This window comes from Myotis daubentonii, chromosome 13 (assembly GCF_963259705.1).
Source record: "Myotis daubentonii chromosome 13, mMyoDau2.1, whole genome shotgun sequence".
Taxonomy (NCBI): domain Eukaryota; kingdom Metazoa; phylum Chordata; class Mammalia; order Chiroptera; family Vespertilionidae; genus Myotis; species Myotis daubentonii.
In genome coordinates this window covers 4827915-4843257 of record NC_081852.1, presented here as the reverse complement: position 1 = coordinate 4843257, position 15343 = coordinate 4827915, and the positions used below count along the sequence as shown (strand labels likewise).

The 15343-nt window shown below is 42.7% G+C and overlaps 1 pseudogene; it reads right to left on the bottom strand.

Moving 5' to 3' along the window:
* Positions 1-14008: 14008 nt before the first annotated feature.
* Positions 14009-15120, bottom strand: LOC132214696 (thyroid receptor-interacting protein 11-like; annotated as a pseudogene).
* Between the last annotated feature and the right edge of the window lie 223 nt (positions 15121-15343).

Here is a 15343-nt window from a genome sequence, read left to right as displayed (position 1 = left end):
TTAGCACCCCAACACACCCAATTTCATTTTCTTTCTTTTCTTTTTTTCCAGAGAGAATGGAAAGAAGAGAGGAAAGGAAGAGAGAGAGAAACATCCATGTGAGAGAGACATATGGATTGGTTGCCTCCCACACACGCCCTGACCAGCCAGGAATTGAGCCTCTATCCAATATACATGCCCTTGACTGGGAATTAAAACCACTGAGCCAAACTGGCTAGGGCTTGTTTTCTTTATACCACTTTTTAGTCTATGAAATTACCTTCCTCATTTAGTTATTTATTTATGGTCTGATCTGCGTTTTCTCTGCCCCACTAGAATGTAAACTCCATGAGAGCAAAGACCTTGCCAAGCTTGTTCTCAACTGGTTCCTCAAAGCCTAGTTCCTGGCACATAACAAATACTCACACTTATAAAATCCTAGAGATAAGGATAGAGTTTCCTCTAAGCATTTCTGAACCTTGTCATCAAGACTCAGTTTTAGAGGGTGGCATGGCTCAGTGGTTGAGTGTGAATCTATGAACCAGAAGGTCACAGTTCGATTCCTGGTCAGGCCACATGCCCAAGTTGCTGGCTCGATCCCCAGTGTGGGGTGTGCAGGAGGTAGTCAATCAATGAGTCTCTCATCATTGATGTTTCTTTCTCTCTCGCCCTCTTTCTTCCTCTCTGAAATCAATAAAAATATACGTATTTTTTAAAAGGATGAGGATAGGTCAGGGAAGCTATGGATTATACATTCTTCAGTGAAATGGAGACTTCTACTTTCAGGGAAGGCAGTAGCTCAATAGATTAAATCAAGTTAATCCATCCAAAGTCATTTTCCTGTTGTAGAGACTTTATGAGGCAAAGGCAGTGCTAAGTCTTTGTGGGTATGGAGAGGGATGCCCTTGGTGGGGATGCTTGAGGTTGGGTCCACGCCTAGTGTTAAGTGGACAAAAGCATAATGAAGAGTAGAGGAAACGGACATTTTTCAGCATGGACACGACTACATCATTGGTTAACAATATGGTCATGGTTTAGAAGGACCAAACCAAAACAAATTATGTTTAAAAAAAGATTGCATATAAATAAAACTCAGTGCACAACACAGAGAAAAGTTTAAAAATCTAAATTTGTTCTTTTCTTTATAATCGTACATCTTACTTTCCCTTTTATTTTTACTTCTAAATAACTTGCTTCTTTTCCCATTTCCATTTTCATTTCTCTTTGCTTCAAAGCACTTGTTTACTTTGGTTAAAAGACACTTTACTGAGGCCCTCACTGCAAAGTAGCCATCACTTGGTCCTACCTAGTCCCTGGTCTCCAGCCCTCCTCTCCCTACTATCCATAAACCCTGTGCCATAAAACCCAACCCCTGGCCCTGGCGCGATTCCGTCCTGCGAGTCTGTTCTGCAGCACAGAGCCATTCATCTCCGTCCGCCTTCTCTCTCCCCTGAGCACGTGCTACCACCCCATGGAAGATTCTATGGACGTGGACAAGAGCCCTCTGAGGCCCCAGAACTATCTTTTAGGTTGTGAACTAAAGGCCGACAAAGATTATCACTTTAAGGTGGACAATGATGAAAATGAGCACCAATTATCTTTACGAACGGTCAGTCTAGGGCAGTGATGGCGAACCTGTGACACACGTGACAGAGGTGACACGCGAACTCATTTTTTTGGTTGATTTTTCTTTGTTAAATGGCATCTAAATATATAAAATAAATATCAAAAATATAAGCCTTTGTTTTACTATGGTTGCAAATATCAAAAATTTCTATATGTGACACGGCACCAGAGTTAAGTTAGGGTTTTTCAAAATGCTGACACGCCGAGTTCGAAAGGTTTGCCGTCAGTGGTCTAGGGGCTGGAGCAAAGGATGAACTGCACATTGTCGAAGCAGAGGCAATGAATTACGAATGCAGTCCAACTAAAGTAGCACCGGCAACTTTGAAAATGTCTGTACAGCCAACCGTGTCCCTTGGTGGCTTTGCGGTAACACCCCCTGTGGTCTTACGTTGAAGTGTGGCCCAGGCCTGTGCACATCAGTGGACAGCACTTAGCTGTGGAGGAAGATGCAGAGTCAGAAGATGCCGAGGAGGAGGGTGTGAGACGCCTAAGCATGCCTGGAAAGCGGTCGGCCCTGGAGGTGGTAGCAGGTGCCGCAGAAAAAGTGAAACTTGCTGCTGATGAAGATGACGACGTGCAGCCCTTTCCTGTGCGCGTCTGTTCACTTGCACGGAGCCTGGCTTTTTGTGCCTGTCGTCTGGAGTCTGCTCCATCCTTACAACACAGACTTCACTGTGTACTATTGGACAACGCTGCGGCCGCCCGTCCTTGCCTTCAGCTCTTGGTTCCTAACTTCTCTGCTTCCATTTCCTACCCATCTATAGGGCCTCCTTCCCTCTATTACCTGGTGGCTGCTGCCCTCTGGGACCCCGCCTGTTGTTTGCCCACCGTTCTCTGGCTCTCAGCTGCTCCTGGAGGGCTGGAGTTCCTCCCACAGAGCAGCTGGAGCTGAGGCTTCCCACCCGGCTCAGGGGAGTCTCCTCCATCCTGCAGCAGTTACCACCTCACCCCTGCCTTTCTCTGTCCTGAGAGCAGAGGCCTTATGACCTATGACACTTTGGTTATTTTTTAACTAAATTAAATTTCAAAGTGTAATAGGTGTATTTATGTGTGTCCCAAAAAATGTATACACATTTTGAATGATTATAAAGTCAGTATTTATTAACATAGAGTTCATGTTCAAAATTTAAAAGAATCTACAGAAATAAATAATCTTTTTTTTGTCAATGCCTGTTTTCAAGCTGATGACAATTCTGGTCCAGGCACTGCTCATAACCCAAAGCAATGGAATCAGAAATGTCAAGAATCAAAAGAAAAAGAAACCAAGAATCATTTCTCACAATATTTGTGCGCCCTCAATTTGTCAACTGTTGCAGGTTTTGTACCATAAACTTTATCTTTTATGTATCCCCATAAAAATGTCTAGTGGACAAATTTTCTTTGTTCAAAGCTTGGTCTGGCTCCACCCATTATTTCAAATCAGTTAAACCTAAAGAGGAAGGAAAATTGAGTTATCAGCTGTTAAAGTGTGTATACATGTTTTTGGGACACCCTGTATATGATTTTTATTAACATACATTATATTCATACATATGTATATGTGTAAGCAACTCATATGTGATTTTGCTTTCTAAGGGTGTCCCAAAATTCACGCAAGAAGTAATTTTGATAGAAAACACAGGTTTATAATTAAAAATTGTAAATTTTTTTTTGATTCATAAAGTATACAGTATAGGGTTGTGTATGGAATAGCATATCGGGTAAATGGATCATCATGTCGCGATAGCGAGCACCATTAACTGTTACTGCCTGAACAGCCGCATTTTTAAAGAAGAATGGTCCGAGGATGCCTCCAGCCCCAAATCCGCACCAAACGGTGACACGTTGTGGATGCATTTGTTTCTCAACAATCACTCGTGGATTTTCTGAGCCCCTAATGCGACAATTTTGTCAATTAACCAAGTCATCAAGATGAAAATGAGCCTCATCGAAATTCAGCCACATTTATGCAAAACGGTCATGGAAAATTTCAACAAAAGAGTGCATATGTGCCAGCAAAGCCGTGGAGGCCATTTACCCGATATGCTATTCCATACACAACCCTATACTGTATACTTTATGAATAAATAAAAAAATTACAATTTTTAATTATAAACCTGTGTTTTCTATCAAAATTACTTCTTGCGTGAATTTTGGGACACCCTTTATATTGCACTACATTGCATTACATTACAAATGCCATATAATTTTCAGGGCATTTTGGGGAAATAAAAGTGGCTAGATGCATATTTATCAAAATTAAGTCCATTAGAGTCCCATATGTGGACATTTTTAATGAAAGTTATTCTATTGTTATACTTGCAGTTATACATTTTACTAATTAATTTTGATGCTATGTAACCATATTTCATCAAAACTAAGATATGATTGATTATAAGAAGCATCATTATTTTATGTAAAACTAGGAAGGAAAAACCAATGAAACTAGGGCACATCACCAGTTATAAGATATCCTAATTTCAGGATGACAGAATGTCAAAAAACTGTGTATCTAGGACAGTGATGGCGAACCTTTTGAGCTCGGCATGTCAGCATTTTGAAAAACCCTAACTTAACTCTGGTGCCGTGTCACATATAGAAATTTTTTTATATTTGCAACCATAGTAAAACAAAGATTTATATTTTTGATATTTATTTTATATATTTAAATGCCATTTAACAAAGAAAAATCAACCAAAAAAATGAGTTTGCGTGTCACCCCTGACACACATGTCATAGGTTCGCCATCACTGATCTAGGAAATAATGAAATACAGTGTGTTTTAATGCATCTAAAAAGCAAAACAATGCCATGCAGGCCAATAGCTTGAAATGTTGAGTTTCTAGGTTTTTGACCTATAATCTTATTTGCTGGTTATTCACAATCCTTGAATAGCCACACTATGAATGTTAACCACAAAAGCAGAGACAGGACAGTTTAAGTGCATATAAACACATAAAACAAACAAAAGTGAATAACTTGTGATTCAGTCATATAAAGTTTAGAAGAAATACTAGCACCAAGTCCTGTGCTTGGATTATATTACAAACAAAAATTAACTTTCTGACAGCTGCTTATCCTGAAAATGTGTGAGGACAATAACTGAATTTTAGATGTTGCACATGCTTTTATCTTTGGAAGAGTGAAACTAAACAATCAGAAAAATCTCGGCAGTGCAGTGGAATGACTTTGCATCTGTCCCGGAAGCTGAACAATAGTGCTTGTTGCTTATGGGGCCATCAGGAAAAGCCAGCTGTGGATTTCTTTCTGGTACAATTAATTGCTTCCGCTGTATATAATATTGAAAGAATTGGGTGCTTTAGTGCGGAAAAAGGATATCCTGCTACACTCCTATTTCCTCACAAAGGCTATTATTGAGTCTTTTGCCATTAATCCACAGGCCTTGGATTATCCTGTGATGAAAGCCTGAGAGGCTTTTCACTTTTATAGTCTCTTATCTCCTCTGTAGTTGGACCTCTCTGGACTTACCTGCTCTTCTCCCAGGACCGGTTAATTGCTGGGATGTCAGAAGGTAGCTAATGACTGACTTCCTCTTCAAAGACTAACTGTGAGCTCATCTCTATACTTTTTCTTGGAGTGGCCTTTCTCGTTGTTGAGAAATAGTCTGAGTTCTGTCATAATTTGAAATTACAGATGTGGCATTTCTGATGCCAACTTTCGATCCCTATCCACCCTACACCTTGAGACCATCAGGGGACTCATAAATCCTCTGTATAGACCTTCATTGTCCAATATACTAGCCACTTGCTATGTGTGCTTATATAAATTTTAAATTAGTTAAAAGTAAATAAAATTAAAATTAAATTTCTGTCTAAGCCTATTAAATGTTCCATAGCCACAAGAGGTTAGTGGCTACCATATTGGAAGAGTGAAGAAATAGAACACTTCCATTGTCACAGAAATTTCTGTTGGACAGCGTTGGTAGAGATTGTGACCTGCTCAAGTCAGGCCTCATAAACAGTAGTTGAGCCCTTCTCCTGAGTTGGTGTTTCCATTCTTACCATTTAAAACAATGGTTCTCAACCTTCTGGCCCTTTAAAACAGTTCCTCATGCTGTGACCCGACCATAAAATTATTTTCGTGGCTACTTCATAACTGTCATGTTGCTACTGTTAGGCATCGTCATGTGAATATCTGATATGCAGGATGGTCTTAGGCGACCCCTGTGAAAGGGTCGTTCGACCGCCAAGGGGGTCGCGACCCACAGGTTGAGAACCGCTGCTTTAAAACAAGTGGTGGGAAGACTAGGACTCTGGGATTGTGTCTAGGTTTGTTACTGGAGTAGCCTGTCCGAGCAGGTAGTCAGAGGAGGGGACCGCCCAGCCTGCGGCCGTATAAGGCTCACAGGATCAGTTGGTCTGGCCCTGCCAAGGCATTAGGGGTGAGTTAATTAAATGTTTGACCAAATATAGTAGGCTAACTTTAAGTTGATAATTTCGAATGGCCTGTGAATGACTTTATAAATATCCAAATGGCCCTGGGCAGAAAAAAGGTTGCCCACCCTGATGTAGAGTCTCAGAAATGGGGGATTGCTGTTCAACAGGTATCAAGTTACAGTCATGTAAGTGTTCTTACCACATACAATAAAATTGTTAAGTGGTAGAAAATCGGCCAAAAGTCTAATAGTGGATGGAGGAGGTCTAGTCTACCACGAGTGTCCAGGTGGTAGAACTATGATTACTTTTTTCTTCTTCCATTTACATGTGTTTTTCAGATTTTATTCAATAAGCACATATTCCTTTCTTAATAAAAATTACATTTAAAATCCTTAAACCCATTCTTTTTTATCACTAATTTCAAACTAAAGTGGTTTTAAATAGCCCCTGTCTCTAAGGGAGGAAGGAGTCATTTTGAGCAACTGTTTCTTTGAAAACTACTCTTAGCCAACTTCATTTAATTGAGAAATCTGTATTCCCTTCTATCTTAGCATGAAAGCATCAAAGAGCCTGCATTTGGGTGCCCTAGAGCCCCACTAAATAGAATCACATAACATCTTCATAAGCACCAGCAGTCCTCTCACCAGGCACTTGTCGGGCATTTTGCCAGGATCCACACATTTCTAGACGATAGTCCAGAGTCTTGAAATCAAGGCCCAATAGGCTAACGAGGATCATGGAGATGAAGAGGGCTCTAGTTTACCTCTGAGGGGAGAACCATAAAAAGAAGTCCTCTTTTCCTAAAAGCTCAGGCATGACCATACAGGTTTAATTAGGAACAACGATCTGTTTATAGCAAATTATGAACTGTAAAAAGCAGACCACAGTGGACACTCCCAAAGGGTGTCCCATGAACCCTTCTCCAAATCCAGGGTCAGCAGATCTGGCTTGGTGAGGTAGGGTGCTGCAGTGCCAGCAGAGGAGTGTCCTGGAAGTCCCTTTCCAGACTTCCCATGACCAAAGGAGGTGGCCAAAGAGCTCATAGAAAGCTGTTTTTCTTTTCTTTCACCTTTGAAAGGTGAAGCCAATCCTCTGTTTTCTTGACTGGTACTGCACCCACCCTGTAGAGAAACACTTCTGAAACAACACAATGTGGTGGGAAGAACACCAACTCCAGTCAGAATTCTGTCTGAACTTCCTAATTTTTTATCTCGGGTAGAGTTTGTCAACCTATCTGAGTCCCAGTTTCTTCACCTATAAAATAGGGATACATAATATCACTCAAATGAGACAGATATGAAAGTTAACTGAGAATATGTGGGAAACAGTTTGCACAGAGTCAACAAAATTAATTTTAGTTACTTTTCCTTTTCCTTCTAGAAAGTGTTGGTCCATTAGTGTTTAAGTTGCAGGGAAAAGAAAAGAAACTGTAAAACTCTTTTTTAAAGTAGTAATATTTTTATTAAATAAAGTAAAACTGCAAACAAATAGGTGACTTTTCCAAAAGTTCACTGCTTTCGAGTGCTCTTCTCTCTGGCCTGAGAATCATCTACTTGCTGGGAAAGGTCTCTCAGTGAAATGAGCTCTCTGGTCAGGTGACTGTGGCAAAGGTGTGTATATGGGCAAATCGTTAATAATAGCCTTTAAAAGAAGATGCCCAGACCCACCAGGACCAGGTCTGAGTGGGTTAATAAGAGACACAGCTGTGGAACAGGGTTTCACAAGCAGAGTGCTTTGCGGGTGGGAAGCTGAATGAGATTCTGCTCCGAGATTTTTAACAAAGTTCTGAAAAAGAACCCTTATGCATGGACCGCTGCCTTGGTCTCAGAAGTGTGTTAGGAACTCTGTGATCCAGGCCACCAGTTGTCCATCTGGTAACACCATCTTGATCTTCATCGAAGAGCTGCTCCGTTTCTTCACTTTTGATACCTAAAGTACTTTCCATTTATTGTAACGCTTCGTGACATTCACGTTTTGGTGTTTAAAAGTACCCCATAGGAGAACCAAGATGGCGGCATAGGTTAACGCCGGAGTTTGCTGCTTTGAACAACTACTTCAAAAGTGAAACTAAAACACGGAACGGACATCACCCAGAACCACAGGAACGCTGGCTGAGTGGAAGTCCTACAACTAGGAGGAAAGAGAAACGCATACGGACACTCAGAGGAGGCGCAGTGCTGAAGTCAAATTCTGAGGTGCGGAGTGCGCGGAGCAGGCTGGCGGCGGAGGGCGCGGTTGTTGTTTTCAATCGAGAGGGAGTCGCAGACTCTGAGCTCCAGATACAGGCGAGTCTTTAGGGACCCAGGCTCAAACGGGAGAAGCGGACTGTCTGGCTTCGGTCAGAGTGAGTGCAGCTTTCTCTCCGAGCCTTGCAGCGGGTGCTGGGACTCAGAGAGGCAGAGCCCCTGGGGACAGGACTGAGAGCCGCCATAACTGCTCTCTCCGGCCCACCCTGTTGATCCTGTGCGACCCGCCCCGCCCAAGCCCTGCACGGAGGCATTTGCCGGATAGCCTCAGGCAAAGGCTAGATTAGCACCTCCCTAGAGGACAGAAGTTCTCTCACTGCTGTCACAGCTGATTCTCATAGCCACTTGGCCTGGAGGTCAAACCCTCCCTGGAATTAGCTACAACAATCAAGATTTATCTATAAGACTTCGAACAAAGACCACTAGGGGGTGCACCAAAGAAGCATAACAAAATGCGGAGACAAAGAAACAGGACAAAATTGTCAATGGAAGAAATAGAGTTCAGAACCACACTTTTAAGGTCTCTCAAGAACTGTTTAGAAGCTGCCGATAGACTTAATGAGATCTACACGAAAACTAATAAGACCCTCGATCTTATATTGGGGAACCAACTAGAAATTAAGCACACACGGTCTGCAATAATGAATATTAAACAGACGCCCGACAGCAGACCAGAGGAGCGCAAGAATCAAGTCAATGATTTGAATTGCGAGGAAGCAAAAAACATCCAACGGGAAAAGCAAAATGAAAAAAGAATCCAAAAATGCGAGGATAGTGTAAGGAGCCTCTGGGACAGCTTCAAGCGTACCAACATCAGAATTATAGGGGTGCCAGAAGATGAGAGAGACCAAGACATTGAAAACCTATTTGAAGAAATAATGACAGAAAACTTCCCCCACCTGGTGAAAGAAATGGACTTACAGGTCCAAGAAGCGTGGAGAACCCCAAACAAAAGGAATCCAAAGAGGACCACACCAAGACACATCATAATTAAAATGCCAAGAGCAAAAGATAAAGAGAGAATCTTAAAAACAGCAAGAGAAAGAAACTCAGTTACCTACAAGGGAATACCCATACGACTGTCAGCTGATTTCTCAACAGAAACTTTGCAGGCCAGAAGGGAGTGGCAAGAAATATTCAAAGTGATGAATGCCAAGAACCTACAACCAAGATTACTTTATCCAGCAAAGCTATCATTCAGAATTGAAGGTCAGATAAAGAGCTTCACAGATAAGGAAAAGCTAAAGGAGTTCATCACCACCAAACCAGGATTATATGAAATGCTGAAAGGTATCCTTTAAGAAGAGGAAGAGGAAGAAAAAGGTAAAGATACAAATTATGAACAACAAATATGCATCTATCAACAAGTGAATCTAAGAATCAAGTGAATAAATAATCTGATGAACAGAATGAACTGTTGATTATAATAGAATCAGGGACATAGAAAGGGAATGGACTGACTATTCTTGGGGGGGAAAGGGGTGTGGGAGATGTGGGAAGAGACTGGACAAAAATCGTGCACCTATGGATGAGGACAGTGGGTGGGGAGTGAGGGCGGAGGGTGGGGCGGGAACTGGGAGGAGGGGAGTTATGGGGGGGGGGAAAAAAAGGAACAAATGTAATAATCTGAACAATAAAGATTTAATTAAAAAAAAAAAATAAAAAAATAAAAAAAAAATAAAAGTACCCCATAAAGAGGTTTCTCATAAGTTTCTGTCGACTTTTCCTTCCGTGCTACTTAGTAAGTGCATCAGTTTCTTTTGTACATCCTGTTGGACCTCATTATGTTTTTCAAATTCTTCTGTTTGTTCTTCCTTCAGAGCCAAGCCAGCATTTTCTTGCTGCAGATGTCCCTGTAACACCACCAGTTTTCCTGCTAGACCTCTGTCTCCTCCATCCACTCAGCTAGTGCCAACTCCAGGTTAGCTAGTGCTGGAGCAGACTGCTTTTCTTGTTCCCGAGAGACAGAAAGCTGTAGTGCACTTTCATCTCTCTCCTTGGTGACAACATTCAGTGGTTTCTGCAATGACTGGCTCGATGGCTTGCCTCTTCCATTGCATTAGAGGATGAACATAACTTTTCCTCCAGTACTGTGGCTTCCCTTCTTAGGTTAGCCACCCTATCTTCTGCAGACCAACCACTGGCAAAGGAGGATCCTCGGATTCTAAAGCATGGTTAAGCCATCTCACCAGCTCCTGGTTTAAGCGTAATTCTTTGTCCTGTAAATGTTGAACCTCCTTCTCTAAGGTACAGTTTTCCATTTGTTTCTGTTTGAGTGACAACATGACTTCATTTCTCTCCTATTGAAACATAGCTATCTTCTCCTGCATTGATGGACCTGCGTTTAGAAGTTGATTTAAGTCCCACATCTTGCCCTATTCTTTTTCTTTCAATAGTTGCTCTACACCAAGAGCCTTCTTCATTGCAACATATTCCAGTTCTTTCTCTTTTTCCCTCAGCATAGAAAGTTGCATATTTGCCTCTTGTAGTGTTTGCTTTTCTGTTTTCTTTTCCCTAGATATTTCTACTGTCTTTTCATTTTCCTGTTTAAGTTTCCACCTGTGCACTCAAAATTCAGTAAGTCTCTCCTGCAGGTTGGGTACTGCCTGCCTCAAAAGTTTATTTTTGCTCACTTCATTAGTGACATTTTCATTTAAAGAGAAGTCCTTACTTTTTGCTTTGATTAAGAGTTTTTAAGTTTTGTAAAACATCTTATTTCTCCTTTAGCTACTTAATTTCTGAATAAGTTTATTCATCTTATTTTCTTTCTAGTTTAGAGGTGGCAGCAATGGAATCAGACAATCTCTGATTATTTTTCTTGAGTGTTCTCATTCTTTCTTTTTTTCCTGTGTTGATTTTCTCAGCTCTTGTACCTCTTCTTGGAGCAACTTAGAAAACTCACTGAGTTCATCAGATTTATTTTTTTTAAATATATTTTTATTGATTTCGGAGAGGTAGGGAGAGAGAGAGAGATAGAAACATCAATGATGAGAGAGAATCATTGATAGGCTGCCTCCTACACGCCCTTTACTGGGGATCGAGCCCACAACCCTGGCATGTGCCCTTGACCAGAATCAAACCCAGGACCTTTCAGTCCACAGGCCGACACTGTATCCACTGAGCCAAACCGGCTAGGATGAGTTCATCGGATTTAATTGACTTAAGAGACTCTATAGATTCTGAAGTAATTGGTCCTGTGGAGAGCGGTGATGAAATAGCTCAAATTTACCTAAAGGAGCAGCCTTAGCATTGCAAAGCTGCCCTATGCTGAGCTGAATTTGTGCTAATCTCTTCTCCAAATTTTGGACTCCAGAAAGCTCCATTTCATTTTGTTTCATATGTTACTTAAACTCAAAGTTCTTCTGGATGTTTAAATTATATTTTTATGACTGATTTAGCTGATTACTAAATCTTCTATTTTATCCTCAAGCCTCTCCTCGGTTACATACAAATCATTAATAGCCAATTCACTTTGGATTAACTGTTCTTCCTGCAGGCCTGACTTTTCAGTGATGTTCACTTTATCATCTTCAAGTTGATGAACGCTCTTTTTTTCATCATCCAGAGCTCGTTTTACTTTTCTGATAATGCTCTCACCTTCGTTTTGGTGTTTTGACAGCTGATCTTTCATGAAAATGTATGCTTTGCAGGCTTTTGTTTCTGTTGAGCTAGCTCTCCTAACTCAGCTATTATCTGGTTGAGTTTTTGATCCGAGGCCTTCAAGTCACATTTTAAACTAGGGGCCTGGTGCATGAAATTCATGCACAGGAGGCGTGAGGGGAGTCCCCTCAGCCCTACGTGCCCTCTGTCACATTCCGGGACCCCGGCCGCTCCGGGCCTCAGCACAGGCCTACAGGCTTGGGGTGGTCTGACTCCAGAGGACGCCTGTCCCGGGGACACAGGCCTTTTGGCACCAGTGCGCGCGCAAGCAGCCACAGAGCCAGAACCTCTGCCAGCACCCGCGTACGTATGCCCTCTAGGCCCCGCCCCCGGCTTTTACGCATGCCGCCCCGCCTCCCGCTCCCTGGCGCCTGTGCATGCGGGCCAGCCGGGCAGGAGCTTCCCCAGCGTCTGCACGCACTGCCCCACCCCCAGCTCCCTGGCGCCCATGCAAGCAGCCGCGGGGCCAGAACTTTGCCAGTATCGCCATGGCGACACAGGGGAGGTACCTGCCCCACCCCCGGCTGCCCGGTGCCTGTGTATGCAAATTAATCCGTCATCTTTGTTGGATTAATTTGCATACTCACCCTCATTGGCTGGTGGACGTGGCTTGTGGGCGTTGCAGAGGGACAGTTAATTTGCATGTTTCTCTTTTATATAGAGACACTAGAGTCCTATTGCATGAAAAGATTCATGCAATAGGCCTTCCCTTCCCCTGGCTGCCGGCACCGGTTTTCCTCCGGCACCCAGGACCCAGGCCTTCGCTCTGGCCGGAGCCACCTTCAAGCCTTTGCTGCTCCGGCCGGAGCCGCCTTCAGTCTTTACTCTGCTGCTTCGTGCCTATGTATGCAAATTAACCACCATCTTTGTTGGCAGTTAATTTGCATATCTCGCTGATTAGCCCATGGGAGGCATAGCGAAGGTATGGTCAATTACCATGTTTGTCTATTATTAGATAGGATGATTTACTTCTGAATCTGAATTCATGTCTCTGTAGCTGTACTTTTAAATTCCTTCACACTCGTTCAGTTTTAAAATGGTAGTTGAAGATCTTCCTTTTCTGGACTTAATCATGAATTTTCATTTTCTAAAACTTGAACTCTTCCTTTAAGTGTCAGGCTGTCGTCAATGAGATTGTCGCCTGTTTAAGTTCCTCATCTCATTTCATTTTCAGCATCAGACAGCGCTGCTGCACTCTGAGCTCTTCCACGATGTCCTCTGTGAAGAACTGTCCTTTCCTGTCACAGTATCACTTTGTTTCCTAATATAAGATTTCAATTCACTTTCTGCAATTGTTTCTTTCCTTTTCTCATTTATCTGGTCTTGTTCTCTCCTGGAAACATCTCTCTCATTTTTTTCAGAAGATTGTGTTTTTTTTTAAATCCTCACCTGAGGACATTTTTATTGATTTTAGAAAGAGGGGGAGGGAGAGAGAAAAGGAGAAACATTGATGTGAGAGAGAAACATCGACCAGTTGCCTCCCATACATGCCCTGGCTGGGGACAGAACCAGCAACCTAGGAATGTGCCCTGATTGAGAATCGAACCCACAATCTTTTTTTTTTTTTTTAATATATTTTATTGATTTTTTACAGAGAGGAAGGGAGAGAGATAGAGAGAGTTAGAAACATCCATGAGAGAGAAACATTGATCAGCTGCCTCCTGCACATCTCCTATTGGGGATGTGTCCGCAACCCAGGTACATGCCTTTGACCGGAATCGAACCTGGGACCTTTCAGTCAGCAGGCCGATGCTCTATCCACTGAGCCAAACCGGTTTCGGCGAACCCACAATCTTTTGATGCACCAGACAATACTCCAACCAACTGAGCCACCAGGCCAAGGCCAGAAGATACTTTTTTATTGATATTTTAATTGTAACCTCAAGTTCTTCAATCTTTTTTTTAAATATATTTTATTGATTTTTTTACAGAGAAGAAGGGAGAGGGATAGAGAGTTAGGAACATCAATGAGAGAGGAACATCGATCAGCTGCCTCCTGCACACCCCCCACTGGAGATGTGCCCATAACCAAGGTACATGCCCTTGACTGGAATCGAACCTGGGACCTTGCAGTCCACAAGCCGACACTCTATCCACTGAGCCAAACCAGTCAGGGCAAGTTCTTCAATCTTCTTGGTAAACTCTTTTTCAGTTTGTAGAACTTAAAAAGATTTTTTTTGCATATCACAAATGTTAGAGCCATCAGTGACTCCGAATTCCCAAGCCACCTTGCTATAACAGCTTTTCCTTTTCTTCACTTCTTTCTTCATATTAACTTATTTTATCTTGATGCCTATGACTTCTGCCAGTTCTGTTGATGAGCACTCTGCAATATTGCCTTACAAGTTGATGGCCATCAATTTCCTTGTTTCACTTCTAAGTTTCTTGATGGTATTTTGCAATTTGTGGATTTCATTGTGATCAAAGCCATATGCTGTGGAAGTCTGAGCAAAACGCCTCCAAAGGCTCACTTCAGCCTCAAGTCTTAGAAGTTTATTCGAAAGTCTGTTTATTTCCTGTTGTGATAAAATGCGGTCAGCCAAATTCATGTCATCTCCGTTGCAGGCTGACGCTGATGGTTGCTGTGTAACCCAGTGAAGGTGATGCAGTGGGAGATGGGACATGGCCAGCCCAGCGTTTCCTGACTGAATGGCCAGGTGCAGCTTTGGCAACTTGTTCTTTAGCGCCATCTCCCTTTCTGAACCTCAGGTTCTCAGTCTTTCTGTTGTAGTTGATGTCAGTAAGCAGCAGTTTGCTGCTTTATTCGAAGCTCTGATGTCTCATACTTCTGTTCTAGGTCACTACAAAGAGTTTAAGTCTCTCAATCTTTGACCTTAAGGTGTCTTTGTGGCTCCAACCTCCATTCTCGTAGAATCAGGTGACTCTTCCTGCTTTTGGTTCCCTTCATGGGCACATCTTATGTGAAGTTAGAGATGTGGCCTGTGAAAGAAGCCACATTGCCACCCACTTGCCACAAGGAATGGCCTAAGCCAGAGCAAAAGCCACCAAACCAGGAGGTCATCATGAGGTCATCAGACCAACCTGATCCACTACACCAAAAGTATACAGCGCCGTGGGACAACCATGCCAAGGGTCTGGGAATCGCGGCGTGGCAGGGTTAAGAATCAATCACAATGACCCACTTTGGGCAACATGGATTGGAGGGGCATCCACCTGGGACTGCAGGGAGGCCTGACCTTGGCCGGACAAGGGAGCCTTCTTCAGTGACAGGACCCTGCAGGGCTTCTCTGTCCCTTCTGTCTCAGTGACTGTCCCTAATAGAAAATACACATTGCTTTTGACTTTCTTGTCACACAGTCTGTGTTGTCCTGTAACTTGTGATTTCCATGCCACCATTTTTTTTACATTTGAGGTCAAATGCACACAGTGACACACATCCACCTTAAGAGCACACATGGGTGCATTTAGACCAGCCGTGGGCAAACTACGGCCCGC